This window comes from Malus sylvestris, chromosome 9, assembly GCF_916048215.2.
Source record: "Malus sylvestris chromosome 9, drMalSylv7.2, whole genome shotgun sequence".
Classification (NCBI taxonomy): domain Eukaryota; kingdom Viridiplantae; phylum Streptophyta; class Magnoliopsida; order Rosales; family Rosaceae; genus Malus; species Malus sylvestris.
In genome coordinates this window covers 32,154,338-32,166,624 of record NC_062268.1, presented here as the reverse complement: position 1 = coordinate 32,166,624, position 12,287 = coordinate 32,154,338, and the positions used below count along the sequence as shown (strand labels likewise).

Below are 12,287 nucleotides of genomic sequence, written 5' to 3'. Positions count from 1 at the left end.
TCTTAATAGTTCATTTTGCTAAGACAATTCATATTCACACACTTTGCATTCAAAGTCTTTGTTAGGAGTGTAAACCTTATATGGGAGAATAAGACTATCTCCAACCGAACGAGGGCTAGAGGGCTCGTTTTAACCCTTTGACCCTTCAAGATATTAATATTTTAATGAACAGTACAGGGTCATATTTGCCTCCATCTACAACCGAGGGCCAAAGGGACATATGGCTCGTTTTAGCCTTGTCACAAAAAATTGTTTCCAACCGAGGACCAAAGGGCCAAACATAATTTATTATTTAAATTTAAAAACTATAACAACTTAAATTTAAAAACTACAACTTATGTTTAAAAACTACAACTTAAATCTAAAAACTACAAATTAAATTTAAAAACTACAACTTAAATTTATAGAAAAAAATGAAATTTTTTAAATATTTTTTTACAAATTTTGGCCAAAAAAAATTCAAATTCAAATCCAATGGCTAGTTGATTAAATGTTTAAGTTTAATGTTGTTAAATGCTTTTTTTTTTAATGTTGGTTAATGTTATTTCATGTTGTTTCATATTGTTTCATATTGTTTAATGTTGTTTCATGTTACTGAATTTAATTTAATGTTGTATAATGGCTTAAGAAGTTATAGGAAAAAAATAGAATTTAAAAAATATATGAAACAAGTTTTGTAAAATATAAGTTATAGGAAAAAAAATAAAATTTAAAAAAATATATGAAACAAAATTTGTAAAATAGAAGTTCTAGGAAAAAAAATAGAGTTTAGAAAAAATATAAAACAAATTTTGTAAAATAGAAGTTATAGAGAAAAAATTTTGTAAAAAAAAAATAAAACTGTAAAAAAATAAAAAATTCAAAAATAACGGCTAGCTGACATCAGTTAGCTGTTGCATTTGAAATTTGACCTAAAATTCATGTCGGTTATATCCGATAGAAATGCTCAATTTTCTGGGCCAGCCGGTTGGCCCTTTGGCCCTTTCAGATTCCGTGGACCCACAATTTTCTGGGTCAGTGGAAGACGATTTTCGAGTTACCCTCTGGCCATTTGGACCCTTCGATTGGAGATTGCTATGTTATAGAACATGACTCTGTTGAAAAAGGTTTGGCTGCATTTGAACACGTTTTCAGGTCCATTACCGGACTTTTCGAGTTTTACAGACTTGCGGAGCTTGAGTTTGAGAGATAATTTGTTTACTGGTCCTGTTCCAGTGTCATTGGTAAGCCTTAAGTCACTAGAGGTTGTGAATTTGACAAACAATTTGCTTCAAGGACCAATGCCAGCTTTTGTTCCGGGGGTTGGGGTAGATTTGGTTAAGGGTTCTAATAACTTTTGCTTACCGAGTCCTGGTGAATGTGACCATCGAGTGAATATGTTGCTTTCAATTGTAAGTTCAGTGGGTTACCCCTAAAGGTTTGCAGAGAATTGGAAGGGGAATGATCCCTGTGCATATTGGATTGGGGTTACTTGTAATAATGGGAACATTACGGTCCTTAATTTTCAGAAAATGGGTCTTGCTGGAACGATTTCTCCCGAAATCGTGTCAATAAGGTCCTTGCAAAGAGTAGTTCTTGCTGATAACAATTTAACTGGAACGATTCCAGCGGAGCTTGCCACGCTGCCTGCACTCACGGTATTTGATGTGTCAAACAATTACCTCTATAGGAAAACCCCAACCTTTAAGGATAAGGTGCTTGTAATGTTTGGTAACCCTGATATAGGGAAGGAAAAAAGTACTTCAGCTGGACCGTCTCAAAATTCCACCAACCCTTCTACAAGTATAGGTTCTGGAAACAGTTCTAAACCTCATGGAAAGAAATCTTCTACTCTAATAGGAGTCATTGTGTTCTCTGTAATCGGGGGTGTTTTTGTGATTCTATTAATTGTACTGTTGCTTATCTGTGTATATAAAACAAAACAAAAGCAGTTGAGTAGAGTTTAGAGCCCGAATGAAATGGTAGTTCATCCCCGCCATTTTGGATCGGATAATGAGAGCATGAAGATCACTGTTGCAGGCTCTAGTGTTAGTGTTGATGCACTGAGTGAAGCTCATACTCTTCCCAACAGTGAGCCCAATGAAATCCAAATGGTTGAGGCAGGAAACATGGTGATTTCTATTCAAGTGCTCCGGAACGTGACAAACAATTTCAGTCAGGAAAATATATTGGGGCAAGGAGGTTTTGGGACAGTGTATAAAGGGGAACGGCACGATGGAACAAATATTGCTGTTAAGAGAATTGAGGCTGGGGAAATAGTAGGAAAGGGGCTTTTCGAATTTAAGTCTGAGATTTCTATTTTGACAAAGGTTCGTCACAGGCATCTCGTAGCTTTTCTGGGGTATTGTTTGGATGGAAATGAACGACTTCTTGTAAATGAGTATATGCCTCAAGGGACGCTCAGCCGTTACCTCTTCAACTGGCTGGAAGAATGACAGAAACCACTGGAATGGACGAGACGGCTGCCAATTGCCTTAGATGTAGTAAGGGGTGTTGAGTATCTCCATGGTTTGACCTATCAGAGTTTTATACATAGAGACTTAAAGCCTTCAAATATTCTTCTTGGAGATGATATGCGAGCTAAGGTTGCAGATTTTGGTCTTATGCGGCTTGCTCCAGAAGGTAAAGGTTCAATTGAAACAAGGATTGTAGGGACTTTTGGATACCTAGCACCAGAATACGCAGGTAATTCTTGTTTCTATTTACTTATGCTTAATTTTTGCTATAAGATTCTTCTAAAACCAGGCAAACTTTCAATTTTATTTACTTCAACAAAAATAGAGAATAGAACATGAGAGTGATATTAGGTCTGTTTGAGTACCCACCCAATACTGCAAGCAAAATAGAAACAACTTCCATAATATGGCATCACCAGAATGCAACCTTAGTTCCTTGCCTCCATTTCCTGAGATGTTTGTAAATATTCAAGAAAACCAGTTTAAGGAAAAGGATAGCTCTGGCTTTTAAATTTTAGTTGAAAACTCAATAACCTTTTTTTAATTTTCATATCTCTGCTTTACGTATGCTTTTCATTACAACTTATCAAAATTTTATGAATGATTCAGAAATATGGACTATGAGCGGATCTAGAAATGTATCAACAAATGTTTATTATTTCATATTTTATCTCTTGGTTAGATTAACAAATTCAAACAAGAAAGCTTAATTTCTAGTTGGGTGTGTTGTGTTCAACAAAAAATAAATGAACCTTTGTAATCCACACTGCACTTGGATTATGTTAAATCAATCTTTAATAGAGGAGAGATCTCAACGAGTCAATTTTCCGCTGTGTTACAAATGTATCCATCGTTGTATTCCATTATGATCAAGGTTGGACACTCTCATGACTGCCATTCTTAAGAAAGCAAATTAGAAATGTGTGTTACAATTTGATAAGGTTAATTCTATGGAAGAAGAGAAGATGAATAGTTTTGGAATGAAACAGGGAGAGAAGAATGAGGTTGTTCTTTTTCTCTGCAAAGTCACAGAGGAATAACTGATTTCATTAATTGTCTCTCACTATATTGCACACAACGTGCAAAGAGAGATATAATGCCTTTTACAAACCTGAGCTGGATCAGTACAATTTGAAATAGATCTTAGCCACACATTCAGCTAATAGTTAAGATCATCACACATGGCACTCATGGCCTTTTATACCTATATACCCTCTCACTTAGTATTTAACATAAGTGCATACACATATTAACATCACAACTTATTTCTAATCAGATTTTGGACTTATACTTCAACACTCCCCTTTAAGTCCAAAGCTGATATAACTCCTAGCTTGTCCCTGAGATAGTTAAACCTGTCCTTTGGTAATGCCTTGGTGAAAATGTCTGCCACTTGTTCTTTGGTAGGACAGTAAACCAAGTCAATTATCCCTTGCTGCAAGGCATCCTTGATGAAGTGATATCTCCTGTCAATGTGTTTTGTCTTCTGGTGAAACACAGGGTTCTTGGATATTGAGATTGCAGATGTGTTATCACACTGTAGAGAGGTTGCATCAACTTGTAACTCTCCAAAATCTTCCAGAACAAATCTGAGCCATATGGCCTGAGCTGTGGCTTCAGAAGCACTGATATACTCGGCTTCTGCAGTAGAAAGAGCAACACAGTGTTGTTTCACAGAGGCCCATGAGAACACTCCACTTCCAAAAGAAAATGCATAGCCTGAGGTGTTTTTGCTGTCTTCAAGAGATCCTCCCCAGTCACTATCGCAAAAACCAATTAAGACTGCCTTCTTGCCTTTCTCATACTTCAAACCATAGTCCAATGTGCCCCTAACATATCTGAGCACTCTCTTAGCTGTTCTATAGTGTTTATTGGTAGGACAATGCATATATCGAGCTAATAAACTAGCTGCATACATTATATCCGGTCTTGTAGCAGTAAGATACAGTAAACTGCCTACAAGCTTTCTGTATTTCTCTTCATCTGCTGCACCACTGCCATCTTCTTTACTCAACTTTTCAGTAGCCACAAGAGGTATAGAGACAGATTTACATTCTTTCAATCCAAACTTATCCAACAGGGAAGAGGCATACTTCTTTTGATGAATGAAGATGCTAGATTCTGTTTGAATTATCCCCATCCCCAGAAAATGATGAAGAAGGCCCAAGTCTGACATCTCATACTTCTCCTTCATATCTTCTTTGAACTCATCCAGCATGTCTTGATTGTTTCCAGTATACACAATATCATCCACATATATGGAGACTATTAGTATATCCTTTTCTCCCCTTGTCTTAGTGTAGAGAGTTGCTTCACTTAAGCTTTTCTCAAACCCACACTTAGTAAAATAACTGTCAATCTCTCCATACCAGGCTCTAGGTGCCTGTTTTAACCCATAAAGAGCCTTATGCAATTTGTAGACCTTGTCCTCCCTGCCATTAACTACAAACCCCTCAGGTTGATCTACATATACTTCTTCCTGCAATTCTCCATTCAGAAAAGCAGATTTAACATCTAGTTGATATAATTTCCAGCTTCTCTGTGCAGCAAGAGCTATCAAGGTTCGGATTGTGTCCAATCTTGCAACCGGGGCAAAAGTCTCATTGTAGTCAATTCCTGGTTTCTGCACATACCCCTTGGCAACTAGTCTTGCCTTGTTCTTTTGGACTGAACCATCTAAGTTCAACTTAGTTTTGAACACCCATTTAACTCCAATCACCTGCTTATCACTTGGTCTGTCAACAAGCTCCCAAGTTCCATTCTTCTCAATCATTTGCAGTTCTTCTTCCATTGCCTTTATCCAAGCCTGATCTTGTGCAGCTTCTTCGAATTTTTCAGGTTCCACAATACAGAGATTGCACTGTGCCATAATATCATTTATGTTTCTCCATTTCACTGGAGTATGATCATAAGACTGAGGGATCTCAACAGATTCTTGAATGCTGCTTTCTTGTTCTTCAGTATGAGAGGAGGTATAGGAACTGGAGGCACTGTCTTGAATCTCACCCAACTCATGTGAATTCTGAATGTGGGTCACAGTAACAGAATTCTCTGAATGTTTCTTCCAATTCCAGGTTATAGTTTCATCAAAAACTACATCTCTTGAAAGAATTAACTTCTTAGTGCATGGATCAAACACTCTGTATCCCTTCTCACATGTAGCATATCCAACAAACACACCTTTGACACTCTTAGCATCTAGCTTCTGTCTTATTTTAGATGGTATATGCACATAGCATACTGATCCAAACACCTTTAAATGGCCAACCCCTGGTTTTCTGCCACTGTAAGCCTTAAATGGTGTTAAATTATTGAGTGCCTTTGTAGGTGATCTGTTCAAAATGTACACAGCTGTGTGTACTGCTTCTGCCCACAGAAAGTATGGCATGCTTTTATCATGAAGCATTGCCTTAGCCATTTCTACAACCGTTCTATTCTTCCTCTCCACTACTCCATTTTGTTGTGGAGTGTAGGCCATAGATAACTGTCTTTGAATCCCTGCATCTTCACACAGTTTGTTGAATTCACAAGATGTGAATTCTCCCCCTCTGTCACTCCTCAAACATTTTATCTTAAAGTCACTTTGTAATTCCACCATGGACTTGAATTTTCTAAAACATATCAATGCATCTGACTTGTATTTCAGAAAATAAACCCACATCATTCTTGTACAGTCATCTACAAGAAGCATGAAATATTTGTTGCCCGCAAGTGAATCATTCTGCATAGGACCACACAAATCCACATGCACCAGTTCTAGAGGTTTACTTGCTCTCCATGCTTGATTCTTTGGAAACCACTTTCTATGTTGTTTCCCAAACTGACAACCTTCACAAACTTCATCCATTTCTTCTAAAACTGGGAGACCATGCACCATTTCTTTGTTTTTAAGCTGCTGAAGACCCCTAACATGCAGATGGCCTAGTCTCTTGTGCCATATCCAAGTAGACTTAGAAATACCTGCCCTCAGTACAACCTGATCATTTGGTATCAGCGTCAAGGGGTAACACCTGTTCTTTTTCATTTCAACTTTGAGTACAAGACAATCCAATGAAGGTCCATCAAAAATACTGCACATCTTTCCCCCAAATAACAGATAGTAACCGTGTTCATCCATCTGCCCCACACTTAACAGATTTTCCTTCAACCCAGGTAGATACATTACATCTTTGACATATTTTCTGCCTTTGCTAGTATCTATCATAAGTGTTCCAAAACCTGCCACATTCATGAGTTCCCCTGTGGGCATTTGAACCTTGCCAACCACATTTGTCTTCATGTCTATTAACAAATTAGAATCCCCTGTCATATGGTTGCTACAACCACTGTCTACATACCATTCTCCATTCACTTTTGATTCAGTGATTGTGCTATTTGCATAAAACAGGTTCCCTGTCACCTCTACCTGATTAGCACTATTTGCCTTTTGCACTAATTTACCTACTGTGCACTCTCTAGCCCAGTGACCAAACTTTTCACAGTTATAGCATTTAGGTTTCCCTTTATACCTACACTCTCCAAAGTGAAACTTAGAACATACCCTGCACTGTGGTTTTGTACCTATCTTCCCCATTGACTGTGCATTATGTGCAGGACTAGCAGGAAATTTCTGCTGAAACTTAGGTTTTGAACCCCATTTCTTGCCCTTGTTATTCCAATTTTTCTGGAACCGAGATGAACCAGATTGACCTTCACCCCTATCCTGCTCTTTTGAACTCACTGAGAAAGATGAGAATGCTTTCCCAGTAGTATCAACAGTATGCAGATCAAACCGTTGTTCTTGACTTTTTAAGATTGCAACTACTTCCTGCAACTCTACAGTCTCTAGACACTTTGTGTTTTCTATAACCAAACAGATAGAATCATAAGGTTTACTAAGACTAATCAGAACCTTTTGCACAAGTCTCTCATTCGACAGAGATTCACCAAATGTTCTCATTTGATTAATTAGCTCATTCAGCCGTGTAAGATAGCTAGATAAAGACTCATCATCTCTCATCCTAGCATATTCAAACTCTCTCCTAAGATTCTGCAATTTCACAGATCGTACCTGATCACCACCATGATACTCCCCGTATAACAAATCCCATGCCTTCTTAGCTGATTCGGCATTGGCGATTCGTGGGAAGATCTGATCCGAGACTGCATTTTGAATGATTCCTAGAGCCTTCGCATCCTTCATGAACACAGTAGCCATTTCTTCATCGACTGCATCGTCCGATGACCCTTCAACTTCCTTCTTCTTCTTCGAGTCAGGGGTTGTAATCCCTTTGTCCACCAGCTTCCATAACCCAAGCGATTTGAATATCGTTACCATCTTAATCCGCCAGAACTCGTAGTTCTCACCGGAGAAGATTGGGGTTCTCACCTCCGAGCTTCCAGATCCAGACATCTTGATCCGTCTGTTGCTTTCTCGCCTCAAATGAAAACTCCGGCGACTTTCACCGAGCTTTGACTTAGCTTAGTGACTTCACAGCTTCACGCCCAGATTCAATTGATCGAAAATCGGCTCTGAGGCCATGTTACAATTTGATAAGGTTAATTCTATGGAATAAGAGAAGATGAATAGTTTTGGAATGAAACAGGGAGAGAAGAATGAGGTTGTTCTTTTTCTCTGCAAAGTCACAGAGGAATAACTGATTTCATTAATTGTCTCTCACTATATTGCACACAACGTACAAAGAGAGATATAATGCCTTTTACAAACCTGAGCTGGATCAGTACAATTTGAAATAGATCTTAGCTACACATTCAGCTAATAGCTAAGATCATCACACATGGCACTCATGGCCTTTTATACCTATATACCCTCTCACTTAGTATTTAACATAAGTGCATACACATATTAACATCACAACTTATTTCTAATCAGATTTTGGACTTATACTTCAACAATGTGAAAGTCAGGATTTTCTTGGGAGTTTGTGGGGTGGTTACAGGAAAAAGAAAGGTGCTAGAATGATGAGTATTCTCTAAATTTCACCAAATTGCATGTTCAATAATCGTCTTAGCGCATCTTCTCTTCTCTGCCAGCTGTGTATTTTGCCTATTTCGGACATCATTGCTCTAGGGTTTCTGAAATCACTTGAGTAACTCGAATATTATTAAGCCATTTTCGTTGCTGTTTGTAATAACAGAATGGTAGAATATTTTGCTTATTAGATTGTTCTCATTGGAAATCTCCATTATATTAGTTGTTCCCAGCTGTTTTTGGCCTTTTGGACCTTAAAGCAGTCGATTCTCTGAGCCCCACTTTAGTATTTTTGTTTTCTGTTCTTTCGTTTTTAGGTCAGCTGATCCCACTTACCTAGCTTTACAACAAAGCTAATTATTGCCTTTCTTCTGGTGGTTCTGCAATTTATAATGTCGTAGATGTTTTTCTTTTCAATAGTTCGTTTTACTTTTTCATTTAAAAGTAAATATAGTAGATTTTGGTTAATGGTTGGTAGTCGGTATTGATACTGATCGTAAACAAAACATTTGTGATACTTGCAGTTACTGGCCGCGTGATAACTAAAGTAGATATGTTCAGTTTTGGAGTGATTTTGATGGAGCTAATCACTGGGAAAAAGGCATTTGACGACAGCTAGCCTGAGGAGAGCATGCACTTAGTAACTTGGTTCCGGAAAATGTTCATTAACAAGGACTCATTCCGTAAGATGATTGATCCCACAATTGATCTCAACGAGGAAACACTTGCCAATGTGAGTACTGTTGCCGAGTTAGCAGGTCATTGCTGTGCAAGAGAGCCGTATCAAAAGCCTGACATGGGCCACACTGTGAATGTCTTATAGATTCTGGTGGAGCTTTGGAAACCAACTGATCAAAGTTCTGAAGATATATATGGTATAGACCTTGAAATGTCGTTGCCGCAAGCACTTAAGAAGTGGCAAGCTTTTGAAAGTAGAAGCAATTTGGAATCCTCTTCTTCATCGCTTTTTCCCAGCTTGGATAACACTCAGACGAGCATCCTTACACGCCCTTATGGATTTGCTGAGTCTTTCACATCTGCAGATGGGAGATAATGATTAGCTGTAAATTATTGCAAGGATTGGTTTGGCATGTTTATTCTGGTTGATTCTTACCTTGCAGGTTTCTGTGTACAATTTGTTCAAACTTTCATGCTTTATCCTTCCCCCCTCGCTCTGATGTTATCGGATGTTATCCGTTGTTTTAGAGGTTTTGTGAATGAAATGGGAAGAGGTTCTTCACTCTCAAGAATGAATGTCTCAGTTCTTTTTATTCTGAGTGATATTTTAATAGAATGAGGATCCTTTTTGTGAGGATCCAAGAGATCCTTTAATCGTGTCCATTCATCAAATATCGTACGGTCATAATTTTTTTTATATTTTATTTAAAATTAAACACAAATAGTTCCTAATGAAAATTCACAGCACGATTTACGATGAACGGACACGATTAAAGGATCTCCTGGATCCTCACAAAGAGGATCCAGAGAGGATCCCCATTCATTTTAATATACCCTTTATTACAATTTACAGGTGAAAGGATTAAAACTTGCATGCAGATAAGGAGCAACTGCTTTAGTCAATTTGACTACACTAATTAGATCCAAAAACAATACACAACATAGAATGAATGTTTGTTCCAGGTTTCTTATATATAATTGAATAATTGAATGGTATTTTGCTTTACAAATCTCTATTTGTACAAAAAGAATTTCGAACACAATATAATATAGAGAACAAAAAATGTAATTTCTTCTCTCTAACTCAAAGATGGCTTAGTTGAAATTCATGGATGAATCCACACAGTCCAATTTACTAATGTGCAGATTGAACAATTTCAGCAGATCAATAACCTTGCCCTTCATTCCATCATAAACCCCGACTTGCAAGAGCACCAAGAGCTTCTGAAATACGCCCACTTGAAGCGTCTCAATCAGAAAGCTTTCCTGGGTTTCAATTGTGCACAACTTCTAGATTATAGACACTGAAAACTCCGTCCCCAACTCCGAAATCCTCAAAATCTTCTTCACCAAAAGAGGCATTGTGAAAGCATTCTCGAGGGCCTTTTCTCTCCCTTGTTTGCAATCACAGAGACCATCCAAAACCCCCAAAGATGTCTCCGAAACGTTTTTCTTTGCGTCAACAAGAGTTTCTAGTAGCAAAGAAACCAAACCCAATTCCACAAATCTTGATATGTATTTATCACTGGTTTCTGCAGTTGACAATGATGAAATCATGAAAAGAACACAAGCCAGAGTGGCCTTAGTCGCTTGAGGACAAATAGGCTCTCCAATGATCCAAAAAATCGCTTCAATGCCTCATTCAATCTCCTCGAAAGCATCCACATATTTTTGATCCAGAGAAAACAACTTTCTAAGTACCAAAACCGCGTTTTGCCATGCTGTTAAATCTTTTCCCTCTAGAAACGACTGAAAGATCGTAAACGCACTGAAGATCCAAGCTTCGATTAGTTTTCTTCACTCAATGGAAACATCCACGGGAGCACTGTTAAAATTTCCACCAATATCTCAACATATTCGTTTGCTGAACTGCCGGTAAAGGACTCGAACACAGCTGATAAGCAGCCGCCAATTCCGTTTTCCGCCATGCACTTCCTGTTCCGCTCACTTTCTGTTTGGGATAAAATCTGAACTTTGGGCCAGAGAGAAAGTCGGCCCAAACCCAAGGCCCAGAGGAAAACTTAGGAGGCAGGAAAGAGGCTTTCGGCTGGGCACAAGTTACAAAGGCCACCTGCTTACCTGCTCAAAGACCACAGGGGTTAGGCTATTCAGTCACTACACAGCCCAATAAAGTACTTTATTGGTGGCATTCATGTAAAAAAGCTAGTGAGTCATCACCAAACCGCATTCGGGCACCGCTATTGCTACAGGAACCCAAGCTGAAGTTGTCTATAAAAGGAGGAAGAGAAGACAGAATTAAGGACACTCAAACAAACAAACAAAAGCCAAAACTCTGCTCAAGCCAGATTTGCCTTCAACGAAGCTGTAGTCAGCACAAGCCTTCATCCCATTCGGGATAAACCTTCCCAAACCCCTGTAATAGCTCTGCTACCTTGTTCATGGTGGTATCGATTCATTTTGTATCCTCTTCTCCCCCGTCAACCCCTCTAAAAGCTTTCAGACCTCTGACAGAGCCACAAAGATAGATTTTGTAAGAAGTTCAGCCTTGGCCAATAAGGTTCAAACTTACCCGACTATCTTTGCTCTGTCTTTGTCTTTTCTTTCTTTTAAAAGCACAATAACATGTTATATATTCCCAGTTATATACAAGTTATTTCTAGCAAAGTCATAATGAAAATGAGTCTTCAGCACTTGAATCCGATCTGAATCGCGTCAGAGTTCAAATCAGATCTAAGTCTTAAGCCCGGCGGGCATGTAATTTAAAGATCAGTTTAAAAGTCTTTGGCCTCAAGGCATAAAAAAGAACTCTATGTGGACTCAACCCATCCACGACAATCCTTGATAAGCGAGAAGTCCGAAGTTACTTGGGGCGCAAGTAATCAATCTATTTCTCCGTTTTGTTGCTATTATATCTTGATTCGTAGAAAAGGCTTAAGCATGGAGTGAATTCTGATAGAAAGCCTCAAGGCCTACACCTAAGGCCCCACGAAGGCATCTATTTAGCTTCATTTCATGTTGCGGTCTAATTGGTCCAAGTATAAGGATTAACTCTGATGGGAAGCCTCAAGGCCTATACCTAAGACCCTACAAAGGCACTCATTTGGGTTCGTCCTACCTCTTGGATTCAGATAATCAAAGGTATAATAGTGATAAGACTCTAGCAACCATAAAAGACCAAATATGATACATCCAAGCGCTGGTTTAGTTTGACAGGAAGCCTC

General features: G+C 38.5%; 2 pseudogenes; both read left to right on the top strand.

Annotated features, from left to right (window-relative positions):
• Positions 1-920: 920 nt before the first annotated feature.
• On the top strand, positions 921-1,946 carry LOC126633970 (receptor protein kinase TMK1-like; annotated as a pseudogene).
• On the top strand, positions 1,167-9,696 carry LOC126634380 (receptor protein kinase TMK1-like; annotated as a pseudogene).
• Positions 9,697-12,287: the final 2,591 nt, after the last annotated feature.